Below are 18,957 nucleotides of genomic sequence, written 5' to 3'. Positions count from 1 at the left end.
TAATAAACTACAAAACAATAAAGAAAAGATAGTGACTACTCTGTATTACACTTTTTAAATAATTCAGTTGCTGTAAGGGTGAAAGACAGCAGCTGTCTGTCAGCCATGTAAGCATAACTTCTGCCTGCATCAGTGAACTAAACCCACATTTCATGCATATTTATTTCTTTACCTATCTTTGTTTCCTGGATACTGCACTGATCAACACTGACGATTTTCAGACACAGTCAAAGTGAGTAAATTACCAATCAAAATAAACACAGAAAAACATTAGATGTTACAATACAAAATCATTTTCTTGTAGAACATACTGTATTGAAATACATGAAATTTAGCATAAAAGTGGCATGTATAGATATAATGTGTCCATGCAGTGCTAGTAATTAGAAATGCTGACTTTTTATTCACACTGTGTACAATATATAAAGAACCAATGCACTAGTAAGCTAAATTCAGAAATAAAAATGCACTGCTAAAAATAAATGTATGTTGAAAAAAGGTTTCTAACAACCAAAGGGCAATCTGTTCACATGTTTACACTGGAGCCATCTTTCAGAAAGCAAAGTAACAAAAATGCAGATATCGTTAATGTAAGGATAAACTTACACATGTAATCGAATTTGTCTTTAAGCACTGCCAAAATTTTGCTGACCTAAAAAGCAAAAGGCTAGAACCGTCACAGTGTATTGGAAATGAACAGCAGTGCTTTTTTCAGTTTGTGGAAAACATTTAAAGCATTAGAAACAATTCAGTTAAGGGAGCCTTTAATCATCAAATTAACTACTAGTTAATAATGAAATTATAAAGTACCTAAGAGAATGCAACTCATGCAATCTTATGATAGAAATACTAAAAGGAAACCTCAACTCCAGCTTTACTCTGTAGCATATCGCCTACTCCAAGGTGATCTCTGCCTAACACATAAAGGTATGTCAAACCCAGAGCTGTTGGACATGCTACTCCTAGAGAACTCCCAACCCCTCCGAGCTACACGCTCTAGGAACCTAAACCTTGCCACCACAATAAACAGGACATGCTGGAGGGATACAGTCCTGTCCCAGAGACTTCCCATACTCTGGAACAAGTTACCCATCTATGTCAAGCAAAGTTCCGCATTAGCACTCTTCAAGAAAAATCTTGATGAGTGAATGGGAAATAGGAAATACACCCCGGGGATCACTTTTGTGGCTCTGCTCAACAGGGGCACAGGAAAATCTTTCTTGGGTGGCGTAAGCCAGGGAACCTTATTGGCTAGGCTTACTTAGGCCCTTGGGCTAATAGCCTAGTACCTACCTATGTACCTATATGCACTAAAGGAAAGCCCTTCCTCCCTGCCATCACCACAGAGAACGATACAACTGGGGGGGCAACACTCCACTCACCTACCTCAAACTTGTTCATAATATACATCACAGGCCTCACAAATGCCCTGTTTTACAAGGGCTAGTAGAACTTAATAAAGACCACAACAAAAACATCTATTGGCCGAAGCCAAATCATTCACTCAGATGACCATCTATAAACTAAACTATGGAACACTCAGCTAACAGGCAATACAACTGAGGCTAACACTTGCGTCTTTTCACAAAAACTGAAGCAACACACAATCTATATCAAACAAGTTACAAGAGGATTCTTTCAGGATTGTCAAATTTGTAGTCTCCTCTCTCATACAGATGTATTTACCTATATGTTTTATTCTATGACTTTTTAATTTTTGCTTGCATACACTGATCAAATCTGACATGTAATTTTTGTTTTCTAGCCCAACACCTCACTTTTGATCACTTCTCTGCTTCCTTGCAATACACTTTTCCAACTATTGCATAATTAAATAATGTACAAAAAGTATGTCTACTTAAGCATACCAACTAAAAAGCACTTTCGTAAACAGTGGACTTTACTGAACATATCAGCTTTTAAAATTCATTTGTAAAAGTTACTATAAAAATATACATAATATTTTATGTACAACTCATGTAGACTACATGTTTACTTACAATCTGTACTTTGACTCTTTAACTGGAACTCTTCTCTCCAGGCCGCTACTGAAAGGGGGCCTTTCGTTAGGCTCAGCTGGCTTATACCAGTTACCTAAAGTGAATAAAAACAAAAGGAAATAAATTCATTGCAATTACAATACAATTGGAAGCAGGTAAAAAGATCAATGCCTCACCCAGGTACAGAGTAAACTATTTAGCCAAAACATAAGGGAATGTACATTCCATACCACCATTCACCAAATCAACACTAAGAAATAAACCAGACCTCTTCTTCTAACAGAATAAATAAAACAAATTTACATGATGTTGTTACTGTGGTGGCAGAATACTTAAAGAAAATGGAGCAGAAATGCTAAACTTACTTTCAAAGTTTGACTCCAACCACCTTCTCCTAAAACTTGTGGATCTAAACACAAAATACACCCTTAAGATGTCAAACACTTGGGTAAACCATTTAGTAAGCAGAGTCTTTTCCAAATGATTCAATCATAATCCTCTATATTATGTATCCGAGTCATGGATACCAAGAAATTCACCTCAAGAGCTTGAATCCTTGCATCCATGTCGAGAACACTTCATTTTAAGTGATAGTCGGAGATCTGATCATAATTCCTTGTTATGCACGGAGATCTGTCAGTTCCATATACTAACAGCTACAGAAACATTAAAAAAAAAAGTGTTGTGCTGGCTTTAAATGTCAGTAATGTAGTTGGGGAAAGTATAGTTGTGTACACTTACCATAAATGTAGATGTTAGAGTGTATTCACTGTTGCAGTCCTCACATATGGGTTATCCGGCTCCCAGAAGACCTCAGTCGGCCCGAATACCAGAGTCCTTGGTATATGACGTTAGCTGCCGCCGGTTGTAAAACTGATGTCAGTACATCAGGTATAAAGGGAGGCAGCCGACGCCATTTCCTCAGTTTTTCTTGCCTTAACGGTCAGAAGCCCCCAAAAGAAGGCTAACCCAGGAATGGTAGCACCCTGGACACATATCATACAAAAAATAAAAATCTACAAAGGGGGAAATGGAGGGTGGGAAAACTACAGTTGTGTACACTTATCATAAATGTAGATGTTCGAGTGCATTCACTGTTGCAGTCATTACATCTGAGTTATCTGCCTGCAGGTAGCCCTCAGCCAGCCTAAATATCAAAGTCTTGGATTCCTGCGTTGGATGGTGCTTCTTCCATGACGTCAGGTCGTCAAGGGTATAAAACATGCAGCCGACGCCATTACATCAGTTTTTCTTGCCCCAGATGTCAGGTGCCCCCATAATGGAAAGCAATTATATGACAGGTTACACCGCTAACAAAAAGCAAATACATCAGAAAGCTGAAATACACTAAAAAAGAAGAAAGTATAGCCAAGAGAAGTCAGGGGGCTGGAGGGAGGGTAACCAGGACTGCAACAGTGAATACACTCGAACATCTACATTTATGGTAAGTGTACACAACTGTACTATGTTCTTTGTGTTTTACTGTTGCAGTCATTACATTTGGGTTGATTCTCAAAGCTGAGGAAGGGAGGAGGAAGTTAGAGAGCATTAGGACCAGCTACTAAGCCCTGCAAAACTGCAGTGGCAAAACCAGCTCTGGATTTAGAAAAAATAGGCATGTGGTAGTGCTTGGTGAAGGTATGTACAGAGCTCCAGGTAGCAGCTTCTAGGACGTCCCTGGTAGGGACACCGCTGAGAAAGGCTGTAGAGGTAGATGCAGCCCTGGTGGAGTGTGATCTTATCCCCTGTGGGGTAGGTTTTCCATGGTGCTTATAGCAGAAATGGATGCAATGGGCTATCCACTTAGAAATGGTTTGCTTTGAAATGGCCTTCCCCTCTGCCCCTGCAGCAAAGTCAACTAGCAGTTGTTCAGATTTTCTGAGAGGCTTAGCCCTGTCCAAATAAATTCCAAGTTGCCTGTGCACGTCCAAAGAGTGCAGTATTCGTTCTCCTTTCTTTTGTGGATTTGGGAAAGAAGTAGGCAAATGAATGGACTGATTAAGGGTCAGGCTAGACACCACCTTGGGCATAAAGGAAGGATTGGTCCTGAGGGAAACCCTGTCTGCATGGAAGATAATGAAGGGCTCCACTGTCATGAGGGCCTGTAATTCAGACACTCTTCTTGCTGAAGTGACGGCTAGAAGGAAGGCTGTTTTCCAAGAAAGGAATTTCAACTCTGCACTTGCAGCTGGCTCAAAAGGGGGAAGAGTTGCCAAAAAGGCGGTCTTGGTTTAAGGGAGCATCCAGTAATTTAGCTTAAACATAATCTGGCAAATTCTGCTCCTTAAGCCAAGCATGCCTTCTAAGCACAGACCCAGTGACAGCAGCCCTGCAAGAAGCTTCTAAAGAGTCAAAACCACATTACAAAGTATGTTTACTAACTTGTTCAGCAGAATGCATTAAATCCTGTAATTCTTTATTTTCAGCACAGTCAGGAATCAAAATCATTTTCTTTTTAAGTAGTCTCATAATATGCTGCTGATACTTTAACATATGAAACTGGCAGTTTAAGGCCCTAATGGCCAAAGTAGCAGAAGTGTATACCTTCTTACCCCATCTGTCCAAGGCCCTGGAATCTCAGAGGGGGTAGGGTTTTTGGAAGTAGTAGACAATGGTTTTAGGTCCTTGGGAAATGGTCTCTGGATTCGCAGTAGGATTCTTGAAGACGAACTTGTGACAGTCAGGTACTCTAATACCTGTCAGGCTTCCTGGGAGCTGGAGGTAAAGTGTCTGGGGCCAGGCTAGATTCCAAGAAGGCATCATATACAATGTCCAGGACCGGAGGGATAGCTAAAGGCCTGTGTTGAGGGAGGAGTAAGAATTCCCTAAGCCTCTTTTTGGAGTCATAGTAATCCTGGCTTTCCCAGCGGAAATGCTCCCTAAGTGTGTGCAAGGTTTCATTAAAAGAAAAATCTTCTGGAGGAGAAGCAGAGGGAATGGAATCCTCTGCATCAGAATCCTCATAGGTAGATGAGGGCAAATCCTGGTAATCAGAAGAAACAGAAATTTCAGAATCCTTATCAGAAGGAAAATAAGTTCTAGGTCTCTTAGAGGGAGAAGGCTGGCTTCCCCTAATTAAAGTAATAAGGTCTTCAGCCATTCTTATAATTTGCTTTTAGGCATATGGGCCTGACCATGCAGTTTGGACGTCGGTTTTCTAGGTGTGGGTTGAGTTTTAGGCCTTGAAGAAGAAGATGGCGTCGGTTTGAAATGCAAATCCGTAGGCCTGAATATACCCTCAGAAGCCGGTTCCTGCACAGCGGCTCCAGACCCATCCAAGGTAGAGCCATCCGCAGGTTCCATAGTCGAAGAAGCATCTTGCGGCATAACGGACTCTGAATGGGTCTCAGTAGAGGCCTGCAAATCTGAAGTAGCGGGTATCAGGGGCTGCGAAAGTGCCTCACTGAGTACTGGCGAACTGGCGACTAGCTTAACGGAAGCGTCGTCGGGAGCTTAGAACCTATGCGGTCTGTCTCTGTCTTTATCTTTACGTTTTTTCAGAATGTTGGTAGCCGGATGGCTTACCAAAGCCATTTCTGGATAGGTAAACAGAGTGCCAAAATAATTTCCTGCAAAAAGGAACAGAAGATGAATAGTCCGAGGGTTGAATAAGGCACAAAACCGACAGCGAGGGACGTCGTGGTCTGGGCCTAAGCAAGGAATGCAGTACGAATGAAAATCTTTTATCAGGTATTTGCTTTCCACAGGTAATACAATTGTTAACTTTTACTGACATCGGTTAAGAGCAAGAAAAAGGATCCCCAAGGGGGTACTTAGCTTTTTTGAAGACTTCGGTTCTGAAACTCGAAAACGAAATGGCCGACCAGCACTTGCGAACTGCTTCTGCTTCGGGCACTGCACAGCAACAAAGACTGATATAATGGCGTCGGCTGCATGTTTTATACCCCTGACGACCTGAAGTCATGGAAGAAGAGACAGTATCCGATGCAGGAATCCAAGACTTTGATATTCAGTCCGGCTGAGGGCTACCTGCAGGCAGATAACCCAAATGTAATGACTGCAACAGTGAAACATGAAGACCATCCAGAACTCCAACAGTGAATACACCTGAACATCTACATTTATGGTAAGTGTACACAACTGTAATATGTTCTTCGTGTTTCACTGTTGCAGTCCTCACATATGGGTCAATTCTGAAAGCCCAGTAAGAAGACAAAGGGGGGAGGAAGGATCACAGATTAAAGGTTGGCAAGGAGGCCCTGCAAAACTGCACAGGCAAAACCAGCCCTGAATTTAGAAAACAAAGGCAGATTGTAATGCTTTGTGAAAGTATGGACAGAAGACCAAGTAGCTGCTTCTAGAATGTCCTTAGTAGGCACACCTCTCAGAAAGGCTGCAGAGGTAGAGGCTCCTCTAGTAGAATGGGTCCTAATACCCTGAGGGGGGAACCTTCCCATGCTGCAGGTAACAAAAAATGAATACAATGAGCAATCCATTTGGAGATGGTTTGTTTTGAAATAGCTTTACCCTGAGCCCCAGGAGCAAAACTAACCAATAACTGTTCAGATTTTCGAAAGGATTTGGTCCCAAGTAAAATCTCAGTTGTCTATGCACATCGAGAGAGTGCAGAATCCTTTCCCCTTTACTTTGGGGATTGTTGAAAAATGTAGGCAGGTGAATAGACTGGTTAAGGGTTAAACTGTAAACTACCTTAGGCATAAAGGAGGGATTGGATCTCAGAGAAATCCGATCTAAGGGAAAAATAATGAAAGGTTCTTCTGCCATTAAGGCTTGCAGCTCAGATACCCTTCTAGCTGAAGTAATAGCTAAAAGGAAAACAGTCTTCCAGGATAGAAACATCAAATCTGCAGAGGCAGCTGGTTCAAAGGGAGGCAGAGTAAGTTTTTCCAGGACAAAATTAAGATCCCAAGCAGAAGTAGGAGCTCTTCTGGGAGGTCTAAGATTACTAGCTCCCCTCAGGAACTGCTAAATCAAGGGGTGAGAAAAAATGGGTTGCTCAAAAAAACAAAGAGCCGAAATTGCTGAAGTGTGAATTTTAATTGAAAAAAAGGAAAGTCCACCATTAAGCAATCCTGCTAGGTAGTCAAGAATGAGTGAAAAAGAAGGAAGGATGAGAAGAGTCTTCTCCTTTAGCTAACATCCAAGAGCAAAATCTCTTCCATTTATCTGCATATGATTTTCTTGTGCTAGGCCTCCTGGCCTCATGAAGAACTTCAACCACCTGTTGGGAAAGATTTAAAGTATTAGCCAGGCAGTTAAATGCAGAGTTTGAAGATGAGGATGAAGGAACTTTCCCCCTCCCTGAACCAACAAATCTGGTACCAGGGGAAGATGCCAAGGCTGAGCCTGTGAAAGGCTGCGAAGGAGAGGATACCAATGCTGCCTGGGCCAATCTGGAGCTATCAGAATAGCCTTTGGTTTTTCGTCCCTTATCTTTAGCAGCACTCTGGGAAGAAGAGGCAGAGGAGGGGATGCATAAACTGAGAGATGTGTCCATGGGAAGGACAACACATCCACCCTCCAAGCTTTGTTGTGAAACTCCCTGGTGCAAAAGGTTGGAAGGAAATGACTGGTGTGAGAGGAGAAAAGATCCACTTGTGGGGTGCCCCAATGATGAGTGATGCGATGGAAAATGTCCCTGTTCAGTTGCCACTTGTGATGATCCAGAACATGTCTGCTCAAATGATCCGCCAAGGAGTTTAGCCTCCCTGGAAGATAATGGGCTAATTAGATGTAAGCCCATGGATGCTGCTATGGACCATAGTCTCACGCTTTGTCTGCACAAGGGGTAAGAGTGAATCCCCCCTTGCTTGCTGATGTACCACATGACTGTGGTATTGTCTGTCCTGATCAGCAGAGTCCCAGGGTAGAGTAGGTCCTTGAAAGCCAGCAAGGCCTGCTGCACTGCCATCAATTCTTTTAAGTTTATGTGCAGATGAATCTGCTGGGTGCTCCAAGTCCCCTGTATGCCCCTGCCCTCCAGATAAGCCCCCCATGCAACATCTGTGGTGTCTGTGGTGAGAGTCTGGCTGGCAGGCGGTGGGCGGAAAGGCAGACCCTTGTTTTGAGAACAGGCTGTCGCCCACCAGAGGAACTCCATTTGTAGACAGGGAATCAGGGGAAGAATCAAGTCTAAGTCCTGTGTGTGTTGACACCAAAGACTCTTGAGGTACCATTGAAGTTTTCTCATATGCAGCTTTGCATATGGGATCATTAAAATACATGAAGCCATGAACCCCCAGTGCTTGCAGGAATTGCCTTGCAGAGAGCTGGGTCATGCTTGCCAAGTTCATGAAGTAAGCGGAAAGATCTTCTTGCTTCTGTTGGGGGAGGAATACAATCTGGGTGGCTGTATTTAGACTCGCTCCCAGGAAAACAATCTCCCTTGAAGGAACCAACTTTGACTTCTTTTCTTTGACAGTGTAACCCAAAGAGGTGAGAATGTTCTTCACGAAATCCAAATCCTTTTCTAATTGTTCTGGGGAGTTCGCTTGAATGAGACAGTTGTTCAGGTAAGGATAAATTTTAATGTTTCTCTGCCTGCAAAAAGCAATGGCTGGAGCCAGGCACTTTGTAAAAACTCTGGGAGCAGTAGATAAGCCAAAGGGCAATGCAGAGAATTGAAAGTGTTGCTCCCCGCTCTGAAGCGAAAGAGGACCTGCCTGCAACTTTCCCTTACTGGGATGTGCAGATAAGCCTCCTTGAGATCCAAAGTTACCAGCCATAAATCCTTGCCCAGCACTGGTAGTAATTGAAGGGTGAGCACCTTGAATTTAGGAATCACGAGAAAAGTGGTTAGAATGGACAGCTCCAGAATAGGGCAACAGGTGCCCCCTTTCTTGGGTACCAGAAAAAGCCTTGAATAAAAACCTAGGCCTGCCTGATTTGCAGGAACTGGCTCTATAGCCACCATAGTCAGTAAAGAAGAAATTTGAGTTTCTACCTCTGCCCTGAGAGTTCTGAGCATGTCTGGGAACACTTGTGAAACAGGGAAGGTGTGAAAGTAAAACTTGTAACTTTGGTGTACTACACTGAGAACCCATTTGTCATCTGTGGTGGTAGACCATACCTCTGCAAATTAGGCTAACCTTCCCCCCAAAGGAAACCCAGGGTCCGCAGAGGTCATTGTGAATGTTTGCTTTAGGAAGCTGGCTTAGAACTCCCTGATTTAGCAGAAGAAGAATGCCACTGTTTAGCCCTTTGAGGGGCAGAAGCCTGCCCTCTGGAAGATCTGAAACCCCTAGGCCTAGATCGACCCTGCTTGCCAGGATCAGGGAAAGACCAATTCTTGGAAGGATAATGCCTACTAAACCGAGGAAGCCAAACCTGAAGGAAATCTTTTACAGCCTGCATAGATTTTGCCTTATCCTCCAACTTCTTCAGTACCTCCTCAGCCTTATTACCAAAAAGATTGTCCTTGTGCAAAGGAACATCCAGCAATTTAGATTTAACTGGTTCAGAAGGAGGCTGCTCCCTGAGCCAAGCATGCCTTCTAATTACAGAACTAGTGGCTGCTGCTCTGCAGGAAGCCTCCAAAGTGTCAAAACCACAATGAAGTGAATGCTTATTAACTAAAGTGGCAGAATTCAGTAAGTCTTGTAAATCTTTGTTCTCCATCATGCAAGGAATATCTCCAAGTTTAGCCTTAATAGCCTCCAGAGTATGCTGCTGATACTTAAGCATGTGAAAAAGACAATTCACGGATCTAATGGCAAGAATTGCAGAGGTATACACTTTTTTTCCCCATGTGTCCAAGGCCCTAGATTCCTTATCAGAAGGCACAGGGTTTTTAGCAATAGTAGCCTTAACACCCTTGGGGCCTTGAGAAATAATTTCTGGATCAGCAGAAGGGTTTTTAAAAGGAATTGATGAGATTCAGGAACCCTGTAATACTTATCTGGTTTTCTGGGGGCAGGAGGGACAGAATTAAGAGTTAAAGAATTTCCCATGAAAACATCATCCACAATTTGCAAAACTGGAGGTATAGCCAGAGACTTGTGCTGTGGCAAATCCAAAAATTCCCTGATTCTTTTCTTAGACTGTGGAAAATCTTGACATTCCCATTTAAAATGCTCCCCAAGAGTATTCAATGTATCCCCAAAGGAAAAATCTTCTGGTGGGGAGGCAGAAAGGATAGAGTCCTCAGCATCAGAATCCTCAAAGTCAGAAAAAAGTTGAGAATTTCCTTCTTCACCAGCAGACATACTGGAAATCTCAGAATCTGAGACAGACAAAACATCAAGACATAATTCCCTAGTCCTCTTTGAAGGGGGGGGGGTGAGAGCCCCTAATCAGGGAAAGAAGATCACCAGCCATCTTTACCAACTAGGATTGAGGTACAGGAAGGGAGGCCGATGCCTGCTTGTGAGTATGTTTAAGGCTGGAAGGTTTACTAGCAATCCGGAGGGACTCTGGTGGCCTAGCAACTGCAGAAGTCTGAATTACGGTAGTCGGTCTGGTCTCATGTCGAAAAGAAGAGGTGTCAGAAGCCGGTGCCTGCAAAGCGGCTCCAGACCCATCTGAACCGGCAACAGGCAGAGGGTCTGAAGACGAAATAGCAACCTGTGGCATGGAGAACTCTGCAAAGGTCTCGGCAGGGGCTTGCGGCTGAAAATCTGCAGACTGCAGGGGCTGCGAAAGTGCCTCTCTGACTACTGCTGTGCTGACTACCAATTTCACCGGTGGGTCATCAGCAGATTTAAATCTAGGCCTGTTGCGATCCTGGTTTTTGCATTTCCTAGGTAAATCCAAAGTCAGGAGACCAGAAGACGCCATACCGATGAACTTAGGCCAGACACCGAAATGCTTATACAAAATCTTAGCTCTACGGCGCATGGTATGACTTAAAGGAAGCAAAGAGATCGCAGTTAGGGACGTCGTGCTCAAGGCCCAAACAAGTTATACAACAGGAATGGAAATCACGGTGCAGAATCTGTTTTCTACAGGCAAGACAGTTATTAACTTTATCCAACATTCGTTAAAGCAAGAAAACAGGATCCTCAATGGGATACTTATCTGAAGGCGTCTTCAACTTGGCGGTCGGAAAGCAAAACGAAGGTAAACGGCCGACCGGCACTAGTGCAAATTGCATCTGCTTTGGGCTCCGCGGCAAGAAAGACTGAGGAAATGGTGTCAGCTGCCTCCCTTTATACCTGACGTACTGACATCAGTTTTACAACCGGCAGCAGCTGACGTCATATATCAAGGACTCTGGTATTCGGGCTGACTGAGGGCTACCGGGAGCCGGATAACCCATATGTGAGGACTGCAACAGTGAAACAAGAAGAACATCTGCTTTACGTCTTTAAGTATTCCTTCTGTAAGGGAAACGTCTGGTTCCCAAATACGTTTTAAGTCTAATATAGACGGCAGACAGAAACAGATTTGAAATTAACATGCTTCATGTTCTGCTGCAGTTATTTATGCACAAATATTAGTTAAATAACACCTTGGTTCAGTAGTGTTATAGCAACAGATGCAATGTTAATAGCATACATGGGGCTTAACAACTGTTAAACACTCAAGTGTTAATAAGGTCAGGTCTCGCCTTGAACCAGGATATCATTTAACTGATATTTGAGCATAAGGGTGCTCCATCCACTACATATTTATTAAGTAATATTCTACAAGGCATTTACTTATTTGTATATTTAACATTTGTTTCCTGGGAAAGTCCGGCTTGGAACAAAGCCAATTTTCAGTGGAGGCTCAGGGAGAAACGATTCAGATGCAAGTCTTCTTCTGAAAGGGAAATTCACTCTACCCTCTCAATCCCTAACATATACTACCCTTAAGGTTTAACTCCCTCAAAAGAAAGAAACATTCATTCAGTGTTTGTAGTACCTCAAAGACAGCATACTTAGTGTATACAGAGAAGACCTTCACAACCTATTTTATATAAACTCTATGGCAGTCATTCAAGGATGGCAGTACGATGTAGTCAGTTCTCAGTGTTAAGCAGCCATGTATCAGTTAACCAAAGTAGACATAACACATTAATGCTACAAAGAAGCACAGTACAGTAAAGCAATTTAATTAAACTAAACAGTATACCAGATACTTTTTCACTAAGAAAGTAATACTACTGCAATGTGATCAGCATTAAAAAGCATGATGGCTGATTGGACACCCAGGGAGCCCACTGCAATTCATGTATACCCCCAACGGAAACAGGTCCTGCTGCTTATTAACTACTGAACAGCCAGACTTTCGGTTGAGATATGCTAGGTTAAACCCTCTTCACACATTTGAGGGACAGAGCAAAATATGGAAAAAAAATGAATTCCCACAAAACTCTAGACAGTTGAAATGTTTAGTTAATAGTGACACAATCAGACTGCTGTTAATTAGAAGTTATGTACTCACCATAACGTTCCATCTGAGTAGGTACTTCATTTGTCTGCAACCTGTGGGTCTCGGATCCGACCGGCAGCTTTCCAAGCTTCAAGATCCGAGCTCCTAGCTCCTCCCCTCTACCCACAATCCCGTCACCACCACACTACCTCAGATCAGTTTTGCTGTATCACCTGAAAAACCTGTAATAAACAGGTTCAGATATTCTCAAGAATCATTTAGATCCTAGAAACCTGATAGTTAGGGGGATGGCAGGGGGGGATGGTTGCAGACAAATGAAGTACCTACTCAGATGGAATGTTATGGTGAGTACATAACTTCTAAATCTGAAGTAGTTACTTCATTTGTTCTGCAACCTGTGGGACAGAGTCCCCAGCTACCTAAACAAAGAAACCTGGGTGGTCTATGGGAGGATATTCCGAAGCACCGCGGAGCCAAAGGACACCCTGCTTCTAGATATCATGTCCAGCTTATAATGAGAAATAAACTTATGGGCAGAAGACCAAGTGGCTGCTGAACATATGTCGTCCAACGGCATCCTGGACCAGAAGGCTGCTAAAGTTGCGATGGACCTTGTGGAATGTGCACGGATTTTGAATGGGGTTGTTTTGCCTGATGCCTTATAAGCCTGAGAAATACACTGACAAATCCAATTAGCCAATGTCACTTTGGATATAGGTTTTCCCATGTATGAAGGAGCAAATGACACAGAGAGTTGATCAGCCTTACGAACATCTTTGGTCCTGTGCAGGTAAAAACTTAACTGTCTATGTACGTCTAGTGTATGCAACATGTATTCCCCCTTATTTTGAAAATTTTTGAAAAACACTGGCAGATTGACAGTCTGATTGATATTTGCCACAGATGCCACTTTTGGTAAGAAAGACGGGTTAGTCCTGAGAGACACTCTGTCATTGTGGAAAATAAGACAGGGAGGTTTCATGCACAAAGCTTGGAGCTCTGAAACCCTTTTAGCAGAAGTTATGGCTACCAAGAATGCTGTTTTCCAGGACAGAAATTTAAGGGGTACAGAAGCTGCAGGTTCAAACGGAGGTTTCGTTAAGGCTTGCAGAACAAAAGTTAAGTCCCAAGGGGGAGTCACAGATTTCACTGGTGGCTTGAGAAGGAAAACGCCACGCAAGAATGTCTTGCATAATTTTGTAGATGCTAGAGATCCTAATCCGTCTCCCACATGAAAATGGGATATTGTTGCCAACTATACTTTGACCGTTGATGCACTGGCCCCTTGTTCAAAAATCATGGACAAAAAATCCAATACTGTAGGAATCGGAACAGTAAAAGGGTTGACACCTTGGCTGTTAGCCCAGATAGAAAATCGTTTCCACTTACTATTATAGATTTTTCTGGTGGACGGTTTATGAGCCGCTGCCAGAATAGTTTTCACTGGTGACGAGATACCGGGAGTCCTTGCCATTAGTGGAACTGGATCAACCAAGCCGCGAGCTTGAGGTTGACCAGGTTCGGTGTTGGGCACCCCGTTGGGTGCGATATCAGATCTGGAATGGGATCCAGGATTAAAGGGGGGGGAGAGACTGTGAGACCGCAGGTATGGAAACCAGATGTGACGAGGCCAGAATTGGGCTATGAGGATAATTTTTCTCCCCAACCGTGCGGCTTTCTGAATTAATTTCGCCATGAGCGGAAGCGGGGGGTAAGCATAGAGTAGACCGGGAGGCCAAGCATGAATCAGAGCGTCTCTGGGGCTCTCCCCTTCTGGGGGAAGAATTGCGAAGAACTCGCTGCATTTTGTGTTTTGGGGAGTAGCAAAGAGATCGCAGCGAGGCCAACCCCACTTGCGGAAAATTTCCTTCGCAATTTTCGGATTGAGAGACAACTCGTAAGGACTGAGAATTACTCGACTCAATTTGTCCGCCAGAATGTTGGATCGTCCCGGAATGTGCGTTGCTATCAGAAAGCAGTTGGTGGATATCGCCCATTCCCAAACTCTCATGGCTTCTCGACAAAGAGGGTAGGATCTGGTTCCCCCTTGTTTGTTTATATACCAGACCACTGACATATTGTCCGTCTGTATTGCAATCGTTCCTAGAGGTAGAAGGTCTTGGAGAGCCTGCAACACTAGAAGCACCACCCTCATCTCCAGAACATTTATGTGCAAAGCGGTCTCCAACGAGGTCCACGTATCTTGGACGTTTCTGCCCAAACAATGCCCCCCCCCATCCTAGGCGAGAAGCATCCATGGTTAACGTGATCGGAGGGGGGGGATCACAAAGGGTCTCCCTTGCCTGAGTTCTGGGGAGTGAAGCCACCACAGGAGGGATTCCGTGCAAACTCTGCTCAGTGGAATAGGAGTGTTCAATGGGTGGAGTAACAGTGACTATTGAACTTGGAGTGTCCAATGTAATATACGCATCCTCAGGCGAGCATGGAGACAGAGACCGATAGCTGCTGCCATCGAGCCTAGTGCCCTCAGGACTAACTCCGCCGGTGGGGCCTTGGTGCGAAGAAGAGCCAAAACTTGGAGTGAGAGGCTGGACAGCCTGTCCGAGGTCAAGAAGGCCCGAGAAGATCGGGAATCTAGCCTGGCTCCTATGAAATCTAATGCTTGCACAGGATGAAGAAAAGACTTCGGTATGTTGACTGAGATGCCCAAGCTGTCGGCAAGAGACAGCACATAGTCTCTCGCGATACAAAGTTGATGCCTGTTGGTTGCTGTGAGGAGCCAGTCGTCTAGGTACGGAAAGACCCTTATGCCCTGAAGCCTCAGGTGGGCCGCAACCACTGCCATGACTTTGGTGAACACCCTGGGGGCTGAGGTGAGTCCGAACGGAAGGACCCTGAACTGGTAATGACTGGCCCCTAGCCGGAAACGGAGGAACCTCCTGGACCGTCTGTCCATTAGAATGTGGTAGTACGCATCCTTGAGGTCTATAGAGCACATCCAGTCGTTCTCCTGCATTAAGGGGAGAAGATATTGTAGAGTGACCATCCGGAATTTTTCTTTGGGAACAAACATGTTCAGGGTGGACAAGCCTAGAATGGGCCTGAGGTCCCCTGTCTTTTTTGGCACTAAAAAGAACCTTGAGTAGTAGCCCAATCCAGATTGGTCTGGAGGGACCTGCTGGATGGCTCTTTTTTCTAACAAATTTGAAATCTCTATGGTAGCCGCCTCTCTTTGATTGGGTGGGACATCGGGGAGGCGACCACCTGAGGGAGGATGAAATAGGAAGGGAATTTTGTAGCCTCTGGATATAATTCAGAGTACCCATCGATCATTCGTGATGGACTCCCACATTGACAGGTGCTTCGTTAAACGCCCCCCGACTGTCTCCAGAGCAGGACAGTCGGGTAAGCCCTCAGGGCTGTTGCGCGGGTCTCTCAAAAAAAGGCTCCCTAGACCCGAAGTTACGCGGTCCCCCTCTGCCTCTGGGCCGGCGTCCACCCTGCCCTCCTCTGCCTCTGGAGGGCGCGGAGTCTGAAGCTGGATAGGATTGCTGAGACTTGCGGAACCACAGCTTCTTTTGCCCCCTCTGATTCCTTGAGAAGGAACGTTGGGGGCTCGAGAAGCGGACTCTGACGGCAGACAGCATCTTCCCGTCCTTCTCGCTTTGGACTAGTGTATCGCATACGGTCTTGCCAAAAAGCGATGAACCGTCAAAGGGTGCATTCGCGAAGGACGCCTTGAAAGGTTCTGTGAAATTACAAAGACGGAGCCAGGCGTGACGTCTCAAGACAACACCTGCTCCGCTGGCCCTTGTGGCTCCCTCCGTAGCAAAAGACAGTAGCCGCATGGACGTATTTGAAATGGACTTGAGAGTGGCCATGCGTGTTGAAAACACGGTTTTGTCCTCAACCGACATGGACTCAGGAGGGGCTGCAGTGTATTCCTTGATCAAATCCCGTTGCAGCCTGATGATATGCGCCATATAATTCAGCGCCCTCACGGAGAAGGCTGCTGAAGCAAAGGTCCGCTTCCCTATACGGTTCAGCGCCCGGGACTCCTTGTCCGGCGGGTGTACCGTGGAGCTCTCCTGGGACAGTTCTCTTTTAGTGGCAGCAGCCACCAACATGGCATCAACTGGAGACCCTTTGGCCCAAACCTGCCTGTCTGAAGGGGGGCTAAAGATTTTATCCGGTCGACGTGGGATAGGCTCCACGGTGTCGGGTTCCTGCCAAGCCCTGGTAGCCAGGAGATCTACCAGGGGATCTGCCGGTGGGGACACCTAGGAGGTAGATGGGCCTGCTTCAAACGCCTCCAGAAATACGGACTCATCCGAGGAAGGTTTTTGGGCAGACCACCCCCCCCCCAATACGCAACATTTCCATGATGTCTCCAAAGGAGACATCTTCGGGGGGTGACCTTGGGGAACCTTCACTTTCCTCTAAGTCTGTATCTGTGGTGACGGACTCGGGGGAGTCCATGTGCCTCCTTTTACACGTCCGTTTACGAGGCACCTCCTCTGTGGGACTATCAGAAGAGGGCTCGTCAACAGCCTCTTGTTCCTCTGAGGGAACCAACTGGAGGGTCTGAGCAGGCTGTCCCGATGGAAGGATGATGGAAGTTAGGCCCGTATGCAGTGGGGGAGTGGAGGGATCCAAAACCCAAGTCGGGGACCTGGAAGACCTCGACAGTACCCTCTCCACTACCTTGAACGCCGAGGAAGAACTACTCTCTTCTGGCCCCGAAAGTAGTCTCCTCGGCTCAGAGATAGGGATCGGGGTCGGAGCCGAAGCCATCGGATCCGAAAGGGAGGTGCTCTCCGACATAGGCGGTGCTGAAGAAGCACCCGCTCCCACGGATCCGACGCCCAGCCCACGGCCCCAAGAGCTCGGATCTGAGATACTCGAGGGAATAGTCGGCGTCGAGAAGGCTTGGGCCACCGGCGCCGACAAAACCCCGGCTCCGAAAGGGCCTGGATCCGAAGACTCCAAAACCCGAATCCGGGTTGAAGAAGGAGAAATCGGGGCAAATATTGAAGCTGCACTCCCCCCCTGTGGAGGGGGAGGCAAAAGCACCCCCATCTGCATTTGGGTCTGCAAAAACCGACGCATCATCCTATCCATGTCGGCGTCGGAGAGAGACCTAGTAGATCTAGAGGAGGTCGTAGAGGCGGGTCTGGAGGGCCGCCTCGACGACCTCGAGGGTGATAGGAGCTCCTCCTCCGGCTCCGGTGAGAAGGAAGGAGATCGGAGCAGAGAAGGAGAAGGTCCGGACACCCTTGGAGGTGATTTGATAGTTTTTGAAGGCGGAGCCGAGGGATGAGGCTCGGCTCGCCTCTTGTGTCTGTGCTTCTCCCTGTCTTTGGTCCTGTGCTCCCTAGAAGGAGAAGACTGAACTCCCTTCGTACTCAAGGCAGTAGTGGGAGGTTGAGTCCCAGCCTGAGTCGAGGGAATCAGGGGTGTAGAAGTTACCTGGGTAGCCTGCACCTTGGAGGGAGAGGAAGAAGAGGCCTCCTCCGGGGGAAGTAATCCCGCCAGAATAAGCCTGTTCCTTCTGTCCCTCACAGCCCGGGGGTTGAAGGCTGTGCAAACCTGGCAGTCTGAAGATAAATGCACAACCCCCAGGCATACAACGCACTGTGTGTGGCCATCAGCTGGGGAAAGCTTATGGCCACACCCAGTGCACTTTGAAAAAATAGCTTTATGGCCTTCGGCCATTTTGCTGACACACACACTCACACGCCCAAACACCTAGGGGGAGGGTTTGAAAAAGAAAACGCAATCCCGAAAACAAAAAAGGGCAGATAAACACTCACAGTACTCTCCGTTTTAAGTTTTAAAAGTTTTTTGACAAAAATTTTTAAGAAAATTGTTCACTTCCCTGTCTAAGCCAGGAGCTCTTCACAAGATGCTCGTCATTCAAGCCACGGCAAAAACAATCTGGGGTAGTGTGGTGGTGACAGGGGATTGGGGGTAGAGGGGAGGAGCTAGGAGCTTGGATCTTGAAGCTTGGAAAGCTGCCGGTCGGATCCGAGACCCACAGGTTGCAGAACAAATGAAGTAACTACTTCAGATCCTTATGTCTAAGTAGGCTGTCTGTTATTTTCCAAACATTTTGGTCCTGTCCATTATAAAATTTAAAATTTTAGGCAGAGCAACACTTAACTGCCATTACACAATGGCATTATTCAGAAAGGTAAGGGATATCTTTCTTAAACACTGTTACTGTATAACAACAATAAACCAATCCTGTATGTGGGTGTCAGAGAATTTACCCATGGTTAGCTATGTTTGGTCACTCGGGATTCACCTTCATGATCAAACCGCACCGACTGTGGGTAAATCCTGTGATACCCCACACACAGTCATGGGTTATTGCTAAATAATATCCTGAGCAAGATCAGATATTATTATAGCTTCAAACATATTACAATTACTGTTACTGAGCAGTGTTTTGAAAAAAAAAAATACACTACTAACAGTCTCCAAACATATCTGTGTTACTCTCTTTACCAAGCTAGCAAAAGTTGAACATTCTTGTTTAAATTCTGGCACTCAGTGTAAAGGATTAAGATTATAAACTGCTATTGGGCTGCTTCCTATAAATAGATAGTATGATTCCCTCAGCCTCCACTTGCCTCCTGTGCAACTCTGAGCAAGTCAGTTAACCAGACAGTGCTCTGTGGCAACTGAGAAACTGGAT

At 45.5% G+C, this 18,957-nt stretch overlaps 1 protein-coding gene across 5 annotated transcripts in view; it reads right to left on the bottom strand.

Moving 5' to 3' along the window:
- Nucleotides 1-18,957, bottom strand: part of PSEN1 (presenilin 1) — a 1,663,637-nt gene that overhangs the window by 1,569,153 nt on the left and 75,527 nt on the right. For 4 of the 5 annotated variants that reach the window (XM_044074674.1, XM_044074678.1, XM_044074677.1 and 1 more), the window contains one exon: nt 2,001-2,094. The gene's annotated coding sequence lies outside the window, so the exon portion shown is untranslated. Of the gene's footprint in view, nt 1-606; nt 653-2,000; nt 2,095-18,957 lie in introns of all 5 variants that reach the window. The other variant, XM_044074675.1, reaches the window with a different exon arrangement.

This window comes from Protopterus annectens, chromosome 6.part0, assembly GCF_019279795.1.
Source record: "Protopterus annectens isolate FY-2018-M chromosome 6.part0, PAN1.0, whole genome shotgun sequence".
Lineage (NCBI taxonomy): Eukaryota > Metazoa > Chordata > Ceratodontiformes > Protopteridae > Protopterus > Protopterus annectens.
Note: the sequence above shows the minus strand (reverse complement) of the source record. Positions and strands in the feature narration are given on the sequence as shown.